The 15,474-nt window shown below is 36.6% G+C and overlaps 1 pseudogene; it reads left to right on the top strand.

Annotated features, from left to right (window-relative positions):
- The first annotated feature begins 9,676 nt into the window (after positions 1 to 9,676).
- Positions 9,677 to 14,784, top strand: LOC124082951 (exonuclease 1-like; annotated as a pseudogene).
- The last annotated feature ends 690 nt before the right edge of the window (positions 14,785 to 15,474 follow it).

The raw sequence follows: 15,474 nt of genomic DNA, 5'->3' as shown, positions 1-15,474 counted from the left end.
GAGTGGCAATTAAATTTCAACATATAGTTTTGGAGGGAGCAGTGTTCAAACCATTGCACTTCCACAGGTAAGAAAGGAGCCTAGAAAAACAGGATGATGATACTCTGTTGCATAGCATAATAGATCATTAAAACAGACAATTAAAGCAAAGATCTTAGCAAAATTATTAGCATTTCCAAGTCAGAGATCAAGTCTTATTCACATTGACACCCCAACACCAAGCACAACACTGCATGTAGAGTGCTCATTCAATGTTTTTGAGAAATAAATAGTCACTGTACCTGATAGCTAGCTCCATACAATGACCAATGAGTCATGTACAGATGTTAGGAAAGAGCATAAAACGGAAGCAGTCATCCACTTTTAACATTTTCTAAGTGGAAAAAAAAAGTTTGGGGGAGAGAGGAAGAAAAGGATAAAACCCTAGAGAACTATTAAAATTCTGGTAAACACAGCAACAATTTGAACACTAATACAGTTAGCAACAGAACTTGCTGTTTTAATATATGGAATATACAGAATAATAAGTCTCCAGTATATTTATGCTCCTCAGGAAAGACAACAACTTTAACCAACCAAAGTGATCCTAAAACCAAGAAGAAATGATACTAATGGCAGACAGTTGAAAATTGATAGTTCTCCTGATCTGAACTTATGTTTCTCTTATTCCCGGGATTATAGGAAGGAGGCTCTTTCAGCATGTGTACCCCAAGGATTAACATCTGTTTGAATGTGGCAATAGAAAAAGGCAGAGTGGATGAATTCCTGAATTGTTCTCACTGACACTCACAGATATGTTTCCTTGGATGATTCCAGTTCACAGGTGCACCGGCCACACACTAATTGAAAGAATTATTTTCTTAACATTCAGTGTCATCTGCAAAGGCTTTTGTGAAGAGCATAATTGTTTCAACCAGCTGCTAGGAGCTGTTTATATTAATTTTTTTTAAAAAAAATCAAACAATGCCGAGGCAGGGGGTATTTGCAATATTTCTCCCTCCACATTCTTTTGAGGGAATAAACGAAAAACAACAGCCCACAGCTCTACAAGGCTAAGACCTTTGAAGACCAAAGAGTTGAGTTCCGTAAACAGAAACAACAAAAATGTGTCCTTTTCTTCTCTATTTTTATCCTCGCCCCATGATAAGCTGTCTTGTGTACAGTGTGTCTGGGAGACCCCTGCAGGGATTAGTGGAGCCCAGAGTAGGCCCATGGAGAGTCCATGCACTATGCTTGCCTGACAGAGGCCATTCCAAATTTCCACTGTGTGTGCTCCTTTAAACTAGACAAGATGCCTCAGGTACCATGATTTTTGTTCCTTGAGTTGCTGCCAGATCCAATCTCTAAGTGATTGACCCTAATTGCTGAAAAATCTCATAGAGTCAAATCTCCAATGTATACGACTTACCACATTTTCCGAAAGACAGTTCTTAAATCCTCCTGAACCTAAATGTTGCCTAGAATTATGCTACTTTCTTCTGATGATGTCTTCCTCCTCTTTTGATTTTAAGTTCCTCAAAATGGTGCCTTGGTCAGTATGGGCTGCTATAACAAAGTGCCATAGCTTTATAAACATTTATTGCTCACAGTTCTAGAGGAAGTCTGAGATCAGGTGCCAGCCTTGGTCAGGTTCTGGTGAGGATCCTTTTCCAAGTTGTAGATGGCCAACTTCTTGTAACACACATGGTAGAAAAATGGCAAGACAGCTCTTTAGAGTCCCTGTTGTAAGGGCACTAATCCCAATTCTGAGGCCTCCACCCTTGTGACTAATTACCTCCTAGAGGACCCACCTAATACCATCATATTTGGGGTTAGGATTTTAACACATAAATCTTGTGAAGATACAAACTTAGAGTATATTGTAGCAAGCTTTTTTGCTTGTTTATTTGCTTATTTTAAGGAAAACCTACAAAAGGCACAAGGAGCAGACTGAGAGAAAAGTTGTGCACATTGTCATGGTTATTACAAAAAAAGAAGCCCTATCTTTTACAGTAGTGATTTCTTAAAAAGATCATAAGAATTAAAGTCAAAAAGTGACAGACCATACTTCTAAATAATGAAGTAAGATACAGATTGAAATGAAATGTAATTTTAAAAGAGAGAATGGACTCTTTCAACTATTTGGAATCTTTGAGAATTCTTATCTTAAAAGTCAAAATCCATCTTCTGAACAGGGTTTTCAACCACTTTCCTGAGATTACAGGACTGTTACAATAAGCAACTGAAAATGTTCATGTAGTAATGGAAATGTACTACATTCATTCTGGAGCATGGTTTCCTTACCTTTAAATTTTTTTTCTTTTCTTCACATTAAGCAGCAAATTAAATGCAAATGTCTAGAGAAATGAAACACTTGCACTACAAATTTACACACACAAAATCAGAAAAAAAGAAAGTTATAGTCCTCTTGATGATTGTAAATCCCCAGACTTCTAAATATGCACACTCAATGTATTAAAAAGCAACTTAACCTTGCTTAGAGGACTTTGACTTTTGTGATTCCCAACATATGTTTATTCTTCAAACTAAAAATTGCATTTTCATTGGGTTGAACCTTAATATGCCTGCTCCTACTGGTGCTCAAGCTACTTCTTGGAAACAAGTCTGGTGCTTTTAAAAATTACCTAAAGGATTTTAGAAAACTAGACTGCCATACAGAATAACATCATCAAAAGGTAATCCTAAATATTAATTAAAATACCAGATTATTTTAAAAGACAAAACAAAGAAGCAATCACATCTTCAAAATCACACAGGGGCAAACTTAGCCATCAAATGCCAATAAGTTTTTCCATCATGTATAGATACCTCTCCCAGCAGGCAGTTTTTACAGCTAGATTATTGAAAAGTGTGCCATTTGCTTAACCTCAATGCAACACCCAAGTCTCCACCCCTACCCTACCACATCAGCTGAGCCTTGCATCATTTTTTTCCCAAATAGTGGGTGTATTAGATAAAAATGGGGAAATGGCACACTTCAACATTTTAACATTTCTTTGTAATCGTTTCACCTAATGTAGCTCTCAATCACCCCTATCCTTACTGATTTTCCCAGACCAGAAACAGATGTGCCGTGTCATCGTATACTCATTTAACGTTTTTTTTTTTTTTTAAGAAGACTGAATAGGGCAGAATGAGGTTGAAAGTCACCTTCATAGATATTGGATTTCTCTCTACATTCAGAGGAACTGTATGGAAAACCCACAGAGAGAAAGTAGAATTAGAGTCAGAGTCAAAGCTGGCTTTTGCCTAAGTTATTTATTTAGCAAGAAAACACAAGATGCTCTCAGTTCTCCCCAAGCCCCCAGCTATGTATTCTTCACTTTAAAATGTTAGAAGGACTACAATCCAAAATCTAATTACCCACGTAAAAGACAGTGAAGAAGATTCCATGCCCCAAAGTGGAGTAAGTGTAGTTCACTAAATAGCCAGAACATTACGGAACATTTTAATCAAAGTTTAAACCCTCATTCTGAAAGATTCAGTTATCTTGGAGAAGAGGCCACCCCAGAAATGTCCTGTGGATGCCAAAGCCATGGGGAAGCTGGAGCCTGATGGGTTAGCAGCAGGTGATCCAGATGTTCACATCTGCTACAACCCACTCCCTCCCCCAGGCAACTACTGGGCTATCGTCTGTCACTAGGGACAGCCAGCACAATGGGGAGGCAGAAGAACAAGGTAAAATGACATTTGAAGGGTTTCTGAGTTATGATGATATTCTTTGAAATTCCCAGGCGTTGTGAAGGGTCTTCAAAGAGATTCTCAACTCCAGAATTTAGTGCTCTGGGCAGTCACCCAGGTACCACAAAATCCCCATGTGTGCACATCTCCTTTGTTACCCATGTATATACTCCCTCCCTGACGTCAAAGCCATGTTTGCTCAGCTTGTTGAAAATGTGTTCTTTGCTGGCCACATTCTTTCCTTTTTCTGAGCCAGGGAGTTTTCTGCAAAGCGCATGGCACTGAAGCTGCTCCTTCCCTAGAAAAGACAGAGATGACAGTTGTCTCTGTATTGAGCATATGCTAACCAGACAGGGCTTGTTTTCCTAAGAAATCTTGTGTTTATTTTTTGTTTCTGTTTTTCTGGAATCTAACCAGCATTGTAGTAAAACGTCTATCCCTGAGCTCTGTGAATGGGAGACTTGTGCAATAGATTTCTACTCTCATCATTGGTCCCTTGGTAGAGAATTGTTCTAAGATGGTCCCAATCACAGCTTAGGTTAGCATTTGGGGAACCTCTCTCTAACTTGAAGAACAATAATAAATGTAGTGTTGGGAAACACTAACCACTTGATTGTTATGGACTCTTCCCAGATCTAAACAAGTTGGGACTCTAGCTAAAAATTTGAGTGCATTATACAACAAGGATCTAAAAAAAAAAAAACAAGTTGTCTTGATTATTCAGTAGAACTTGTTTTAGCTATTTGGAAACAGTCCCTTAGAGTAAGGAATGCCAAACTCTTCTCTCTTTTGTAATCATTATTTTCACCCTCAAGTCCAGATACAAAAGGCTGAGATCAATAATCTGACCTGTTCCACGTAAGCTATTGGTCAGAAAAGGATATAATATTTGTCCAGGATGTGATGGGCTTATAATATTCATTATCTCACTTTAATCCTATGAAGTCATTACTCTGATTTTATATCCAGGAAACTGAGGATAAGAGAGCTTGTTTAACTCATCCAAATCCACACAATTGCTAAGTGATGGATTTGAAATTTAATCTCGGGCAGGATGACTCTTTTTCAAAACATCAGAGTGCTGAGGGAAAAGTTTCTGACACTACTATACTTCACTCATACATTTCTTATAATTCTGTGGCAGGTCTGATGGTCACAGACCTCAGGGGAAGTAGGTAGCATTGGAGGCTTCTGATGATCCACCCTGTGATGATTCCTCCACAGTCCCCACACTTCACCCCTCTGACCCCTCAACATTTACTTTCCCATTACTAAAAGGTATATTCTTCATCGGGTGTCACAATTTCCTTGGTTACAAGGGTTAATCCAGAAGTCCCTCCCAGAAAAGAGTGTGCATGCTACTGTATTCTTCCCTTACCTCCAAGGACTCAGGTGATTAAAAGTTCATTTATTTTTGGAATTGAGAATTTAAAGAAAATTCTGTGAGAATTTGTTAGTTCTCTGAACTCATTTAACAAAGGCTCATTCCTTTCTACCTAGTTCAGACATTCCCAAACTGGAGTCCCTGGAATGAAAGGACTGTCTGTGAGTTATTTGGTTATTTAAATACTGGTCTCTGAGAAATATTTAAAATACTTTATCAGATTCAATGGGAATCACACCTTTGCTTGAGAAATATTTCACAGGATAATTAAAACAACAAGGTGATTTGTGATTTTACCAGAACTATAGTAAAATAAGTCTTTGATTAGATAAAATGATTATGAGTTTTAAATTGAGTGTTGAAAAACACCTTTCTGTAAAAACAATGTTGGTACTGGTGAGAGACTAATGAAATAATTTTGTTGACAAAAAACTGGATGCCATTGACATGTGTCTCTTTGACTTTGAACTGGTAGGAAAGTGGTTCAGGTACTATACTTTAGAGACAGAGGTAAAAGTGATGAACTCAGATTTGTCCAAAATAGTTGCCAACATAGACCCCAGATCTTCTTGTTTCAAAGTCATGGTATCTTCTAGAACATTCTAGTTCAATGAATGTGTGTACAGTGGCTGTTTCCTAGAAAAGATTCAAAATTCTGAAATTATAGTTTAATTCTCACACTTCTGAAATTAGAGGAGACTATTACACTCTAATTCCTAAGAAAGAAATAGTAACTAAGTAGAAAAATCTACCCCCATGAATTGCATATTTTAGGAAAACATTTGTGCTTAGACCACCTATACAGTTGTGTAAACTTGTTGACCCACAGAACTGACACAGTAGATAGATAAATACACAGCAGCCCCAAAGGATTTGTCAAAGAATTTTTAAGAAGTAACAGCACCTAATTTTTTAATGAAAATGGCAACCCACAAATAATTTATAACTTTAACATAGTTTATTTGGCATCCTGTCTCCCTTCCTGGTCATTGTTTCCCATGTTGAAATGAAAGATCTTACATAGAAAGCTCTGTTACATAGAATTCTCACTGTATATTTTAATGAAGGAATGTTGCCAAGACACCATGGAGAGAATTGGTCCATGGGCCAAAATGACACTTATAGCTAAATGGGGGTGGAGGGGAAAAAGGGTGAATATTTTACTCAGTTCAGCTGTTAAGTCTTAATGCAAAGAAGTAGGTTTCCGCAAATCTGTAATGGACACCAATTTCTAATCTCCTCCTTTATTAGATTTGAAAATCTTATCATGGTGTATTTTGGCAGCCAACCAAACCCTGGATGATCCGCTTAATAGATTTAAACTAGATTTTTAGGGTTTTTCCTCTTCTGCCATTCAAAGCATACAATTGAACCTCTTGGTGAACTGCTGATAACTAAGCTAAAGTTGCCTTTGGATACAAAAGAAACATTCCTTGAGAATGACATAATATTGCCACTGGGCCAAAGGAAAACATGTTGTGGAGCATTTTTTAAAGGACAAACCATATTGTTTCAGGATTATACATAGCAATATGCTATATCACTAACCAGATAGTAGGGCTTCTGGGACTGAAATCACATCCTTTAAGGCCAGTATAGGTATGTGGTAGATAATAATGTCTCTGGGAGACCAGTAGTCTCCACATCATCATGCACAAACTCTCCCTCATTTTAGATGGCCATATGAGAAACAGAACAGAACAGGAATGACATACAAATATGTCCTAATAAAACTCTTTTTGGCATTTATAGAGAAATAAAAACACTGGGTCAATAAATTCTACCGTGAAATAATGGATCAAATAAAAATATGTTTATTTAACAAATATTTACTATCTCAAATGTACCTTGCACCATGTAAGAAGCTAAGGATAGAGTCAACCTATTAAGTTTATAGTCTTTACAGGTATGAAGACATTAATCAATAACTCAAATAAATATTTGATTGAACCTATTATAAGAGCTGTATACTTTATCTTAGCATACTTTAGCTGTGTGGATTTGGGTAAACTATAATTTCTCTGAGCTTCTTTTCCTTATTTTTAATTTTTGGTACCAGGGATTAAACCCCAGGGGTACTTTGCTATGGAGCTATATCCCCAGTTGTTGTTGTTGTTGTTGTTCTTCTTCTTCTTCTTCTTTAAGACAGAGTTTTGTTAAGTTTCTGAGTGTCTTGCTAAGTTGCTGAAACTGGACTCAAACTTGTGATCCTCCTGCCTCAGCCTCAGAAGCTATTGGGATTATGGAATATGGGTGTATAGGAGCCAATGCACCTGGCCCCTTATTTTTAAATGAGGTTAATATGGGTCCCTGCCTCAGAAGGTTGTTGTGGAGGACTACATGAGATTATCAATACAAGTATTCACAACAGTTTCAGCCATATAAAGTGTCCTCTAATAAATGCTAGCTATTAATATTATCCACTCTTTTTGTTACCGTCATTACTACTGGTAAAGGAGTTCCTGGAGGAAGTGGACACTAAATAGGGAATTGAAGGGTAAGAAGGAGTCAACAGTGAGGAAGAAACGGATGAGACTGCTAAATGGGGAAGCAGCTGATGCAAATGCCTTGTGGAGGATGGAAACACAGCAAGGAAGACAAATTCAGAGAAGGCTGGCACATGGACACAGAGACAGCATATTACAAGGGTAGAGAGGGAGAGAGACAATGGGTACACTTAGCTCATCTATAGTATTTATTGTGGATCTGTAAACACATATGCAAAACACCATTTCCAATTATTGTAGGCCATTTTATAATACTGGTCAGAGAAAACATAGCATAATTCTATTCCTGTGATTCCAGAGTGGATCATTTATTCATTTGTTCATTTATTTATCCACCATGCATTCACTCAACAAATATTGAGTACCTATTATGGATAAAGCACAGGTCTAGGTGATGAAGTTAAAAAGTGAATCAAGTACAATCCCTGCTTTAGTTAACAAATGAACAAACAAAATAATTCATAAAATTGCTAAAATGAAAAATGGATCAATTTCTCTGAAAGACTCATTAATTCTGTGAAGAAGTAAAGAAAGCATTAAGGAAGAGACTTTTGAGACTTGAAGAATAATAGAAGGGAACAAAATCAAAAGAGAAAAGAAGCACATGTCATGATGAACCAAGACTGTGGGGAGGCATGTTCATGGATAGGAAGAATTAATAGGTAAAATAGCCATATTATCAAAAGCAAAATACATGTTCAATGCAATCCCCATCAAAATACCAATGACATTCTTCACAGAACTTGAAAAAATAGTTCTAGAATCATTTGTAAAAATAAAAGACCCAGAATAGCCAAAGCAATTCTAAGCCAAAAAAAGCTTAGAATTGGAGGATCACAATACCCAATTTCAAATTATACTACAGAGTTGTAATAACAAAAATTGCATGGTACTGGCATAAAAACAGACACATAGACCAACATTACAGAAACCCCCACAGATGTAGTCACCTGACCCTCGACAAAAGTGTCAAAAACAAACAGGAGAAAAGACAGCCTTTTTAATAAATTGTACTAAGAGAACTGGTTATCCTTACGTAGAAGAATGAAGTTAGACCCTTATCTCTTACCCTACACAAAAATAAGCTCAAAATGGATCAAAGATCTAGGGATTAGACCAGAAACTATGCAACTATTAGAAGAAAATGTAGGATCAACACTCCAGCACCTGGATACAAGCAACAACTTTCTCAATAGGACCCCTAAAAATCAGGAAATACTGCCAAAAGTTAATAAATGAGATGGCACCAAATTAAAACGTTTCTGCACAATAAAGGAAAAAAAGAGGAATGTGATGAGAGAACTTACAGAATGGGAGAAAATCTTTGCTAGTTACTTTTCTGACAGAGGAATAATATCTGCAATATATAAAGAATTCAGAAAACTTTACACCAAAAAAGTCAAAGAACCCAATTAATAAATGGGCAAACAAATTAAACAGATACTTCTCATAAGAATAAATACATATGGGCAAAAAATATATAAAAACATGTTCAGCATCATTAGCAATTAGGGAAATACAAATCAAAATACATGAAGGGCCTGTACTCTGTTTGCGACTATATCCAGACTACCTATGATCTTCATCCTTGGCCTTTTTTCCACTGGCCCAAGCCAAAAGAAATGTGGAGTCTGGAGTGGGCTTGCACCCATGGCTACACATCCTCTAGAGACAGGATAAAGTACTGAAGTTGTTGCTGGTACTGTTTCCTGGGTGCCACCAGTTATCTCCCTGAGTGCCACATCCCTACTGTGCCAAAGAGGAAATGTTTACTGGAGGCTATTTACCTGACTTAGGAGAAATTTACCTAAGTTTCACAAAATGTATGTCACTTTCATTTTCCTCAGTGTGAGCAACAACCCTTATTAGAGATATTACCTGAGAGATAGGAGACTAATGATCAGAAGCTGTAATTTGACCACCTGCATCCAGATCACCAGGGTGTTTAAATTCAGAATACCCCATCACAATCCAAAACTAGTGACTCTGTCACTGGAGGGGAGTTAAAAATCTGCCAACTTCTGAAATTTGAAAATGACTGGACTAGAGCATAAGAGCTCTAATAGGGTAGCAATAGGTTAAATTGCGGGGCCGGGGGGGGACTATGCAGATACAAGAATTACTACAATTTATCAGAGAAGCTTCTGAGCCCATCCATATAAGGAAGTATAAATGGAAGCTAATACTTGTGAATACCTGTTGTCAGCTTCACTAAGGAGCTATTGTGTGTGCTGAAAAGCTACTCCAATGGGAACCTACTGATAGATACATAGAATTTTGTGTGAAATTTGTAAATATGTTACTATCTCATGGAGTCATCTATTCTTGTATTTGATGAATGTACTTTACCTTCTAAAAAAAGGAAATAGAGAGGTCTAGAATAGAAAGATAAAAAGCAGATCTTCTTAAGGGAAAGCACTTCTCCACAAAGGGAAAGTCGCAGAAGCCTAAGAATGTTTCATCCGTTCTATCAATATCACACATGCCACGGCCCACAAAGTAATTAAGGCAGCACACTCTCAGGGGGTAGATTGTCTCATGGCTCCATATGAATCTGATACACAGTTGGCCTATCTTGACAAAGCTCACATTGTACAAGCTATAATAATAGAAAACTCTGACCTAGCTTTGGGCTATAAGAAGGTGATTTTTAAAATAGATCAATTTGGAAATGGAATAGAAATTGATCAGGCTCAGCTAGGCATTTGCAGACAGCTTGGGGATGTATGAGCAGAGAGAAGTTCTATTACATTTGCATTCTTTCAGGCTATGACTATCTCTTGTCATTGTGTGAGATTGGTTTAGCAAAGGAATGCAAAATACTCAGACTGATCATATGTTCATCTCAATAGATGAAGAAAAAGCATTCAAAAAAACACAGCACACCTTCATGTTCAAAACACTAGAAAAACTAGGAATAACAGGAGCATATCTCAACATCATAAAAGCTATCTATGCTAAGCTGCAGGCCAACATCATTCTAAATGGAGAAAAATTGAAAGCATTCCCTCTAATAACTGGAACAAGACAGGGATGCCCTCTTTCACCAATTTCATCTAACATAGTTCTTGAAACACTGGCCAGAGCAATTAGACAGACGAAAGAAATTAAAGGGATACAAATGGGAAAAGAAAATTATCACTATTTGTTGATGATAGGATTCTATACATAAAAGACCCACAAAATCCCACCAGAAAACTTTTACAACTAGTAAATGAATTCAGCAAAGTAGTAGGATATAAAGTCAGCACCCATAAATCAAAGGCTTTTCTATATATCAGTGACAAATCCTCTGAAAGGGAAACAAGGAAAACTACCCCATTTACAATAGCCTCAATAAATAAATAAATAAATAAATAAATAAATAAATAAATAAATAAAAATACTCGGGAATCAACCTAATGAAAGAGGTGAAATACCTCTACAATGAAAGACCTTTACAATGAAAACTACAGAACACTAAAGAAAGAAGTCAAAGAAGATCTTAGAAGATGAAAAGACCTACCTTGCTCTTGGATAGGCAGAGTTAATATTGTCAAAATGACCGCACTACCAAAAGCACTATACAGATTTAATGCAATTCCAATCAAAATCCCAAAGATATTTCTCATAGAAATAGAAAAAACAGTCATGAAATTCATCTGGAAAAATAGGAGATCCAGAATAACTAAAAAAATTCTTAGCAAGAAGAGTGAAGCAGGTGGCATCACTATACCAGATCTTAAACTATACTACAGAGCAATAGTAACAAAACAGCATGGTAGGGCTGGGGTTGTGGCTCAGTGGTAGCGTGCATGCCTAGCATGCATGAGGCACTGGGTTTGATCCTCAGCACCACATAATAATAAAGACAATAAAGTCCATCAACAACTAAAAAATATTTTTAAAAAACCAGCATGGTATTGGCACTGGTAGACCAATGGTACAGAATAGAGGACACAGAGACTAACCCACATAATTACAGTTATCTTATATTAGACAAAGGTGTCAAAAACATAATTGGAGAAAAGATAGCCTCTTCAAAAAATGGTGCTAGGAAAACTGGAAATCCATATGCAACAAAATGAAATTAAACCCTATCTCTTACCATGCACAAAACTCAAAGTGAATCAAGGACCTAATTCAACCTAATCGTGTGGGATTAGGCCCCAACTTTCTTAATAAGACTCTTATGGCAAGAATTAAAATCAAGAATCAATAAATGGGATGGATTCAAAGAAAAAGCTTCTTCTCAGCAAAAGAAACAGTGAGGTGAATAGAGAGCCTACATCTTGGGAGCAAATTTTTACCACTCATACATCATATAGGGCACTAATCTCTAGGGTATACAAAGAACTCAAAAACCTTAACACCAAAAAAACAACAAAAAACAAATAACCCAATCAATAAATGGGCCAAGGAACTGAAAGGACACCTCTCAGAAGATGATACACAATCTATCAACAAATATATGAAAAAATGTTCAACATCTCTAGCAATTGCAGAAATGCAAATCAAAACTACTCTAAGATTTCATTTCACTCCAGTCAGAATGGCAGCTATCAAGAATACAAACAACAGTAAGTGTTGGAGAGGATGTGGGGAAAAGGCATACTCATACATTGCTGGTGGGACTGCAAATTGGTGCAGCCAATATGGAAAGCAGTATGGAGATTTCTTGGAAAACTGGGAAGGGAACAACCATTTGACCCAGCTATCCCACTTCTTGGTCTATACCCAAAGGACTTAAAAACAGAATACTACAGGGACAAAGCCACATCAATGTTTATAGCAGCACAATTCACAATAGCTAAACTGTGGAACCACCTAGATGTCCTTCAGTAGATGAGTGGATAAAGAAAATGTGGTATATATACACAATGAAACATTACTTAGCAATTAAAGAGAATAAAATCATGGCATTTGCAAGTAAATGGATGGAATTGGAGAATATAATGCTAAGTGAAGTTAACCAATCCCCAAAACCCAAATGCTGAATATTTACTCTGATATAAGGAGGATGATTCATAGTGGGGTTGGAAGGGGGAGCATGGGAGGATTAGATGAACTCTAGATAGGGCAAAGGGCTTGGAGGCAAAGGGAGGGAACATGGGAGCAGAAAAGATGGTGGAATGAAATGGATATCATTACCCTAAGTACATGTATGAAGACACGAATGACGTGAATATACTTTGTATACAACCAGACATATGAAAAATTGTGCTCTACAGGTGTAATATGAATTGTAATGCATTCTGCTATATAACAAATTAGAAGGAAAACTAAATTTAAAGAAAAGTACTCATACTGAACAGAAATCCAGATCTAAAGATTATCAAGAAAATTGAACATTATCTCAAGATAAATATAACAGAGGAGTATATGAAAAGATTTATTTGAGCCAACAATACTTTCCTTTTTCAACTAGTTTTTGATCACATCAAAAGGAAACCTGCCACTTTGAATGACTCCAAAGATGACATTGATCTTGAAACACTAAATTTCGCTGAGTGATATGTTGATGACTCAGTAGCTCTTCAAATAGCTCACAGAAATAGGAGATAAATACTTGTGAACAGATAGACAACTACAATCCAGACACTGCTATGTCTGACCTATCAAGAAGTCATACTTGGAAGCCAAAACATGGCAAAAAATCATCTACTATTAATAGCACCTGCATAGGAATTACTGCCCTAGACTCAAGTTGGATATTGTTCCAGATGCTACACAATTGAAGAAAAAGCCAAGTAAGTACTGTTGGCATTAAACAAATGATTAATACTAAATGGTTAAGTCTCCCAACAAAGTCATCCATGGTGAAAAGACCGAGAAGTGAAGAGCTGTCAGAAAATGATCTATTGAATCAGTATTCTCTCTTGTTTACAAAGACCAAGAAAAATAGCTCAAAAATAATGAATCATTGAACTCTTATGTAATGCTTGTGATTGCCCTGGAATATGGACCTACTCATACAAAAAACTTAAGCACACCACCTCAGACCAAAAATAAATTTACAACATTTTTACAGAGAAAAAAACAAAACAAAACAAAACAAAAAAAGTGGTGTAGTTGCAGTTCCAATAATCAGAAACTGGTTTTGTTTGTTTGTTTGTTTTGGGTTTTTTTTTGTTTGGTGTTTTCTGGATTATGCTGATTGTGTATCTAAGAAAGGGAGTAGCAAGCTTCTAGATGAAACTGCTGTCACAGATAAAGTAATTAATCTCAGTGAGTCAGATTATCTAGACCTAGGAAGCCAGAAGTTGGTTGATACAAAGGTACCACATAATTCAGGTGATCAATTTTCAAATAATGTGACTATGTTTACTGATGAAGAGTCTCAGTCTCTTTGAACAAGCAAATTCATAAGGACTGTTTCACCACAACTCTGGTGATGCTGAGAAGTTCTTTCACTTGGTCTGGAAGTCTTAGAGGTTTTTCCAGAACCAACCCCTTTCCAAGCATAGCATTGTAGTATTTGCTCAGAATGAGTGGTCCCTGCACCATTATGCCTGAGAACAATGCAGTGCCTGATCCATCTCAGTCAGTGACCAGTCAGGTGGCAAGTCTCTACCCTAACATGAAGTGGAGTGGTCTTCACAGTCTCAGGAAAATATAGAGTTATGACCACAAAGTTTAAATACATCAAAACTTTCTCAGCCTTCCAGTAAGAATTCCAATTCAGAAAAATCTGATTGTAATATTAAGTTACTTGATAATCAAGGTAATTAGAATTCCAAGCAATGTTTATCTCATTTCTCAAAGAAAGACACAGTTTTTAAAAATTTTTGATTTGTTATATATGATAGCAGAATGCATTACTATTCATATTACACATATAGAGCACAATTTTTCATATATCTGGTTGTACACAAAGTAGAGGAAAGACATACTTTTAAGGAACAAAGTTCCTGGGCTGTACAAATCCAGTTCTAAGGATTCTCTTCCACAACAAGACTAAACCTCTAGAACCTGCTAGAGTCCGTGGACTGAGCAAGAAGCCAGAAAGCATCCAAAACAGAAATCATCATAATGCTGAGAACAAGCCAGGATTACAGATAAAAATCAATGCACTCTGGAAAAATTTTGGATCATAAAAGATTCTGAAAACTTACTGCTTGTAAGAAGCCTCTGTCTTCAGTCAGAGATAAGATCCAACTAACTCCAGAAACAGAAGAGGAAATATTTTAAAAATCTGAATGTGTATGTGTTCAGAGAACAAGATTCCAATAAATGCAGACTGCTGGGAAGCTATTGTCTACAAGAAAATCTTACCAATATGAACTCCCTATTTGAAGATGATGCAGTTACCAGCCTGAAAGACTTGTTTTTAAGTCAATGACACTTATAAACTACACTGAGATTTCATCTCAAACCAGTCAAATGGCAGTCATTAAAAATAAATAATAATAAACGCTGGAGAAGATGTGAAGAAAAAGGACCACTTTTACATCGTTGGGGGGATTGTAAATTAGTACAACCACTATGAAAATCAGCATGGAGTTTCCTCAAAAGGTTAGGCATGGAGCCACCAAAAATGACCCAGTACATAACTCCTCAGTACCCATCCTGAAGAATTAAAGTCATAATACTACTGTGATACATGCATACCAATGTTTATAGCAGCACAATTCACAGTAATCAAACTATGGAACTAGTCTAGGTGTCCGTAAGCCAATGAACAGAAAGAAAATGTGGTATATTGGAGTTTTATTCAGTCATAAAGACAAATGAAACATTTGCAGAAAACCGGACAGAACTAGAGACCATTATGTTAAACAAAATAAGTCAAACTCAGAAGATTAAGGGTCATTTTTAAAAAAAAAAATCTGAAGAAGCTTGAGAGGTAAAAGGAAAAGAAAGATGGAGGTAGATCTTGTGAAAATAAGTAATGGAAAAGGACCAAGGAGTGAGAGAAGTGGA

The sequence above is a fragment of the Marmota monax genome, unplaced genomic scaffold (assembly GCF_021218885.2).
Source record: "Marmota monax isolate L192 unplaced genomic scaffold, Marmota_monax_Labrador192_F-V1.1 WCK01_AAM20220418_F8-fsc00013, whole genome shotgun sequence".
Taxonomy (NCBI): domain Eukaryota; kingdom Metazoa; phylum Chordata; class Mammalia; order Rodentia; family Sciuridae; genus Marmota; species Marmota monax.
Note: the sequence above shows the minus strand (reverse complement) of the source record. Positions and strands in the feature narration are given on the sequence as shown.